Here is an 8,529-nt window from a genome sequence, read left to right as displayed (position 1 = left end):
GGGATTACCTGGGAGCATATAAACGTGTAATTTTTCCAATAAGTTAGCTTGTTCATTAGTACCGTTGTCCCAAATATAACAACAATAATCAAAATTGGTAAAATAAATTATTTGTACATAGTTTCTAATAGTGTAGTTCGGGATAGACGATATTTATAACTTCTTAAACAATTAACCAGAGGACAAAATTTCCTTACAATACTTAGGTGCTTATGACGCTGTGCATCTTTGATTTCTGTACCATTCATATATAATTTAGGTTTGCGACTAGGGTTTACTTTCCCGATAAATTGAAAGGATTCAGTTTTTTTTCGGGACTAAAGTTAACTTGCCATCCAGCAGATCGATTGCAAACCGCGCTCTCCTCTCCTAATGTTGAAGGTATCATTCTGTAGTATTCGGGCCTGGCCTGTCTTTGTCACATGTCACACAATACCTCATTTTCATTCGTTAAAAAATTAGATCTGACCATGAACTCATGTGTGTCGTAATCGGAAAAATACAGAGGCCTACGTGCCAGATTGCTCATCTCTCTATTGATTTTCTGACTCACCCCGGATGCTACAAATGAAACATATCTTGCCTCTCTGCTTGTTTCATTAACTAATATAAGGGTAACACTATTTTTCAGGGCATTATCCTTTGCAGAAGCCCGAGGTTTTCCATTAACTGCCCGACGAAGGAGTCCCGTACACTATCAACGTCTGTCACAATTCCCGAAGTGAACATTTCAGTCATTTTACACATTGACTGTAACACATACATGGAGGAGAGTTCATATGTCTGTTGGAACATTTTGTTTCTCACATCGAGTGACGGGGAGAGAGGAGATAGTTTCCATGAGTGAGGCCTGCAGCTGTGTGAGTCATTTTTTGGCCGGACATAGGGCGTCAATGTCACGTCACGGCCTGTGGCGTTCATAATATTAACCACTGGTTTGTCTCATCAAGACAAGTGAACGTACAGACCGACGTCAACCACCAGGCTACCACACCGCCCGTATTATGAAGGGATAAGAAGCGTGTAAATAAACAATTGTATGTGATAATCGTTTCTTATTTAAACAACAACAATGTCGTTTTGCTCGATATTTGACATATTTTGCATTTCGTTTGTCAAAACAAAATTCGGTATATCAACTGACGGCCAAAAGAAACGTTACCAACGATATTTCTAGGATAAAATATGACCAACACAATTTGAAGCAGCAATAACAATTGTATTGTAGAAATTCATCATTCAGAACAGTAAAATGCGAATTTACTAATTCAACAACAAAGTCCTTGACCTCCAACAGGGACATTTCTTGACAAGGGGTCATTCGTCCAGTATTCGATCAACAACATTAGTTACAACTTTAAGGTGACGACGGCCTAGACCGTTCAATACGGGATATGACCTCCATGAGCGTCAATGCATCTCCGAATGCGGCGTCGAACTGAGTAGACAAGCGTCCTCACATCAACTGCAGGTATGCGATTCCATTCCTCACGGAGGGCAACGACCAACGCTTATCTCGTGAAGGGAGGATGTTGACGTTTCCGAAGACGACGCCCCAGCTAGTTCCAGAGATGTTCTATGGGTGACAGATCTGGTGATCGAGCTGGCCACGGCAGGACAGTCACGTTGTTGGCGTTGAGGAAGTCTCTAGTAATACGGGCTTTATGGGATGTGGCGTTATCTTGTTGGAATACCATCCGTTGTTGACGCTGGATGAAAGGAAGAACCACTGGCCGTAAGATATTGTCAATGTAGCGTTGTGGTGTCAGATTGCCTTCGATGTTGACAAGTTCCGTCTTCTCGCACTGCAAATGCCGCCCCCGACCATCACACTTCGCCCCCGTAAGGTTCCACCTCCTGGACACAACAAGGAGCCGTACGTTCCCCACGTCGTCGATAAACTCGCGTCCGCCAATCAGGTTTGAAGAGTTGGAACCTGCTCTCGTCACTAAACAGCACTCGCCGCCATTACCTTTGTTGCCATCGCTGAGTTTGCCTGCACCACGTCAATCTGGCACGTCGATGATGACTGGTCAAGGTCATGCCCTTAAAAGGGCGATAAGCCCGGAGACCACAATGTCGTAGTCGTCTGGTCACTGTTTGTCTGCCGATCGGATGTCCTAAGCTGTTGGCAGTAAGAAATCACAGTAAGAAATTTGTTCCTCAGATGAAGTACCCGTATGTCGCCGAATTTATTTAGGGTTAGTTGCTAAGAGTTATCTCTGTTTCATTTTACGGACGCTTCATCTCTCAATCTCACTCCTGGTTGTCTTACCAGCAGTATCTCGTGCTGATACCTGGGGTGTGACGTGGACACTTTCAAATACCACTTTATGTCACGCCATTGCCGAGGGAAGACATTCTTTCTTCCTCGACTCATCAATTCTTGTTGATGTAATTTATATATTTTTACAGGTAATAAATCCTTTTATACCTCATCCGCACCGCCTCAGTTCCCTCAATTACATCGTTGGCAGAACCCGCGACACGTAAAAAGCGGTCATCCTGCGGGGTCGTGACCTTTGGTCTGCCACTTCGTGCTCTGTCTGCGGTTCTGCCAGTCTGTAGGAGACGTGCGACCAGTCTGGTAATGGTCATCTTGGAGCAGTTCTTGTTAATGGCAACCGCTCTCTGTGTCGCTCCCATGTGCAGCATACCTATGGCTCTCTCCCTCTGGACAGCGGTCAGTCTTGGCATGTTCGTTGGTGTAAATCATCGCAACCAATGATAGGGAACAGATCCGTGAGTAATTTATACCCGGAAATTGCACGATAATTTGGGAAAGAATGTTTTAAAAAATTGCTGAAGAACACCAATATCTCCCAAAATCCACAAAGCACGTGCAAAGAACGACAGAGAACATGAAGACTGTATTCGTGAGATGTGTTTTTAACTGTTTGTGAACAGTTTGGCATCTTTGTTTCAAAGTGGCAACTCAGTTAATGTTGGTAACGTTTCTTTTGGCCCTCAGTTTAGATAAAACATTCCCTCTAGTTGTGCCTAATCGTTATCTATAGAGGAGAGAGCTTTGGGAGTAGATCTCTGTCTTCATAGTTCTACCCTCGTGTTTTACAAGCCCAGTCATAGACTGGGAATGGTTCTTTACGCTACAGGTACAGACAGCCACGGGTTCAACCAAGACAACAGAGGGAGTCGTACAGTGTACGAGCGTTTCGAATGCAGTTTTGACAGTCTTTTTCTTGTCAACCTAGACTGACATTTAGTCCCAGAAGTTTAAAAAACGTATCTACAAATTAAAAAACCCGAATAAAATCCAAATGGAGCCCAGAACAATCTTTACTTTCAGGCAGAGCTGAGGCAATCTAGACTTAACAAATCATTCTAGACTTGTGTTGGACTTTTTAAAATTTATTCTCTCGGGTCTGGGAGACGCATGACATCGCGTACAATAAATGTTTTATTTTCTACTGGTTTTGGTGTATATGTCAGGCAGTTGGAAATGTAAATATCTTTCTTAATGAATTTCGAAATCAGTTTATAAATATGTTCTTCCAAGAATGGCATTCCACTTTAGAGGATAGTTAAAAACATTCAAGACTAAATCTTTACTTTAACCAGAAATATATTTATCAGTACTCACTACGAAAACTTAGAAAACTTTTAATTAAATATCGACTTGGTTTACTAGACCTATTTGTAAATGAAGGAAGAAAACTGTTCATTGCAAAACTGAAATTAATTTGTCCATTAAATAATCTAGAGATAGAATATGAAATTCATTTGGTGTTTGTCTATCCATTTTACAATGATCTTTGGAAGAAATATATAAAAGATTATTTAATAGCAATGTCATCGATAAACGCCTTAGCAGTTATTCTAACGACAAAGAACGAATAAAATATATTACATCGTTCTCGACATATTAAGCATGCATTAGCCAAATGAAATGAATTAATAAAAAAAACGTGTATATCCCAATGTGTAACATTTATCAAGTCTTTGAAAGGCATTTAGAAGAGATACACATGAGGAAGAAAATTTATGGAAGTCAACTTTTTTATTATGAGGACCACAACGTTTCTTGAGTATGTAATGCCACACATGTCATGTGTCATACAGGCCATCAGTCATACAGGCCATGTGTCATAAGGCCATGTGTCATACAGGCCATGTGTCATACAGGCCATCAGTCATACAGGCCATGTGTCATACAGGCCATGTGTCATACAGGCCATGTGTCATACAGGCCATCAGTCATACAGGCCATGTGTCAAACAGGCCATGTGTCATACAGGCCATCAGTCATACAGACCATGTGTCATACAGGCTATGTGTCATAAAGGCCATGTGTCATACAGGCCATCAGTCATACAGGCCATGTGTCATACAAGCCATCAGTCATACAGGCCATGTGTCATACAGGCCACATGGCCTGTATGACTGATGGCCTGTATGACACATGGCCTGTATGACACATGGCCTGTATGACACATGGCCTGTATGACACATGGCCTGTATGACTGATGGCCTGTATGACACATGGCCTTTATGACACATGGCCTGAATGACACATGGCCTGTATGACACATGGCTTGTATGACACATGACCTGTATGACACATGGCCTGTATGACACATGGCCTGTATGACTGATGGCCTGTATGACAGATGGCCTGTTTGACACATGGCCTGTATGACTGATGGCCTGTATGACACATGGCCTGTATGACACATGGCCTGTATGACACATGGCCTGTATGACTGATGGCCTGTATGACACATGGCATGTATGACTGATGGCCTGTATGACACATGGCCTGTATGACTGATGGCTTGTATGACACATGGCCTGTATGACTGATGGCCTGTATGACACATGGCCTGTATGACACATGGCTTGTATGACAGATAGCCTGTGTGACACATGGTCTGTATGACTGATGGCCTGTATGACACATGGCCTGTATGACACATGGCCTGTATGACTGATGGCCTGTATGACACATGGCCTGTATGACACATGGTCTGTACACGCCATGTGTCATACAGGCCATCAGTCATACAGGCCATGTGTCATACAGGCCATCAGTCATATAGGCCATGTGTCATACAGGTCATCAGTCATACAGGCCATGTGTCATACAGGCCATGTGTCATACAGGCCATCAGTCATACAGGCCATCGGTCACACGGGCCATTTGTCATACAGCTTATAACAACATAGGATATGCATGACTGGGCCACTAATCCCCTGCCTTCTACCTATCAATATGGACTGTTCCACACAGATCATTAAAGGGGCACTTATCCAAAGCAATTCTTCGGGACTGGCTGTTGCCTTTGTTAATGTTTTTTCCCGTGAATGATATAGCAGAAACCTAGACTAGTTCGCGACCTGTGCTGCACAATTCGTAAGCGCATTTGTCACTTTTATTGATAGTATAACGGCGTATGGTCACATTGATCAATAAAATGAAATACAGTTTTGGAAATAATAAGAAAATGTAGGTATCTTTGTGGGTAGCATAGGTAATGGTGACGAAGTTTTGATAAGTCACTTGTTTGGTAGTTGTGCGATTTTCGTTTACACTATTTGACTTGCAACACAAAGTAAATATTTCTCCTGAGCATTGCGTATTTCTATATTGTTTGGCTTCTAATCCTACATGATAATCTTTTGTGACGTTTGTAGGCCCTATTGACCGTCTTAATCTATTTTGGTCAATCTGTTAAAGAAATGGACAGATTTTTCAGTCAAAATGACTGAAATACTTACACATTTTATAAATTGCCTAAGAGAATCACATTTTGCAAATTGACTGTAATGTATACACGCTTACAAAAAAAATACTTGTGAAAACAACGTCTATCGCGCATTGAAGAATTTCCCAACCAAGACGTAGAGGAACAAGAATGAATCTGTCCAATGCTACTGCAAATGAAGGAAAACAAAATGCGAATATCATAATTACAACCTACCAAATTTATGTGTATGATTTTAGGCAGCTTCCTTGTTCGAGGAATATATTTGTGAATATCCACACAAAGGAACAATATCCCAAACGTCTGCAGCTGTACAAAGAAACGTATTCGATGTCACGTGTCTCTGTAACAATCAAATATTTTAAAATATACATATCGTTTCGGGATATTGTAACCCGTGTTCGTTTCTCAACTGATCACTTAGATTGTTTCAAGTGTTTCACATAGGTGTCAAGTCTCTAAGGTCGGCTGAGAAAGCCCACGTTACAACTATTTTCATAACGTCCACGGTTCCTAAAATAATCCGTTGAGTTGGATAACAATGAGCAATTAATCAACGTATTATCGGTTAACCCTTTACAAAGTATGTTGTTTTTACATCGGCACTTCACGCAAAGATATGAGTGTATGCCCTTTGTTTTTGTAAACCTAGACATGTAAACACTCACTTTTGAGATATCCACCGTGCAAGATAACAGTGATTAATCAATCAACGTATTTTCTGTTTTGATGACTACGAACGATCCTCTGATTTACAAAAAAAAGTAAATCAGCTGATCATTCATCTCTTGCTCGGCTGCCACGTGCATATTAAATAACACAAATTTCACCTCACTTCAAACCTGTATTTAGATTGAATAATTACCCCAGACACAAATGCCAAATGGGAACCTTCGTCAGGTATTCGGAGTGGTGCTACCACTAATTATACCTGTAATAAATTCATTAACTGAGCTTCAAGTGAATCACGACAAATACACAAGTGTAGGGTTATACCAGAAAACGTGGATGACAACAAGGGAGTAGTAATCGTATTATCGACGCAATCCGAAATCCGAAAATGCTTTCACTGCGTGGATACTTTTTTAAAAACTTTAACAATCAGGGGTATTTCCAAATGACGACAACCGATGAGCTCCGCCGTTCTTTTTGTTTGTTTAGGCTGAAGAAATTAATTAACATGCACCCTGTGTCGAAATCTTTATTGGTTAACCAATCAGTATTCAAAAATAGGTAAAACAAATATTGTCCCAAGTTTATTTTGCTGTCCTTCAGCCTGATTGCAAGATGGACAAACCTTGTCATAGTGCTTTTTGTGACTGAGTCTGAGGAGTGAGATGGCAATTTCAACTTTTCCTTTTATTTGAGTATGAGTTTGGCTTTTGGTGGATCTTGAGTTGAATTTTGTATAGCCTAGAGTTTGTGTTTCTGCCGCTGGTGGCTTGAAGTCACTTAGCGAGTATGATAGAACGACTGCCTTTGCTTCCGGTAGTTCCGTTTTGAGTTGCATGATGAATTGTCGCCAATTCAGCGGTGAATCCTGACTGACCATCAGGCAGGCGGACCGAAAGTGTTTGGGGTTTTGAGCTGTGGATATGGATCTTGTAACCAGCACTGTTGTTGATAGGATTCTTGGATCCATCAGTGTATATATGGGGCCATATAGTTTGAATTGTAGTGATAGTTACTGATCGTAGTAGGGTTGGGCTTTCGTTTTTAGTGACTTCTGATGTTAACTTGGGAGTTTTTAAAATTCAGAGAGGGTGTAACACTTTGTAGTGACTTTCTGGTGGCTGAAAGAAATCACAATTGTGACTTCGGATGAGTTCTGGTACTAATCACTTATCATACAGGGCAGAGACACAGTTGTCTTTATCATAAGGACAGATACACTTGTCTTTATCATACTGGGCAGAGACACCGTTGTCTTTATTATACAGGGCAGAGACACCGTTGTATTTATTACACAGGGTAGATACACTGTTGTCTTTATCATACTGGACAGACACCGTTGTCTTTATTATACAGGGCAGAGACACCGTTGTCTTTATCATACAGGGTAGATACACTGTTGTCTTTATCATACAGGGTAGATACACTGTTGTCTTTATTGTACAGGGCAGAGACACCGTTGTCTTTATCATACAGGGTAGATACACTGTTGTCTTTATCATACAGGGTAGATACACTGTTGTCTTTATTATACAGGACAGAGACACCGTTGTCTTTATCATACAGGGTAGATACACTGTTGTCTTTATTGTACAGGGCAGAGACACCGTTGTATTTATCATACAGGGCAGACACCGTTGTCTTTATTATACAGGGCAGAGACACCGTTGTCTTTATCATACAGGGTAGATACACTGTTGACTTTATCATAAGGACAGATACACTTGTCTTTATTATACTGGGCAGAGACACCGTTGTCTTTATCATACAGGGTAGATACACTGTTGTCTTTATCATACAGGGTAGATACACTGTTGTCTTTATTGTACAGGGCAGAGACACCGTTGTATTTATTATACAGGACAGAGACACCGTTGTCTTTATCATACAGGGTAGATACACTGTTCAGAGCTCCAGATAAGCTTTTGGTGTTGTGCGTATTTTACCCATGCATTTTAAAATCATTGGGTATCAGTAATTCTACCTGCGTATTCAAATTTCTGTTACCCACTAGTTTTTACACATGTGGGTATTTAAGTTAAATATTTAAAAACACTATTCATCTAGTCCCTGCAAACTGGTGTCGTGTGGGTTTGTGAGCTTTATACCACGATACTTCCACAAGAAAGTGTGA

The sequence above is a fragment of the Haliotis cracherodii genome, unplaced genomic scaffold (assembly GCF_022045235.1).
Source record: "Haliotis cracherodii isolate W230 unplaced genomic scaffold, xgHalCrac1.p SCAF_4, whole genome shotgun sequence".
NCBI lineage: Eukaryota > Metazoa > Mollusca > Gastropoda > Lepetellida > Haliotidae > Haliotis > Haliotis cracherodii.
Note: the sequence above shows the minus strand (reverse complement) of the source record.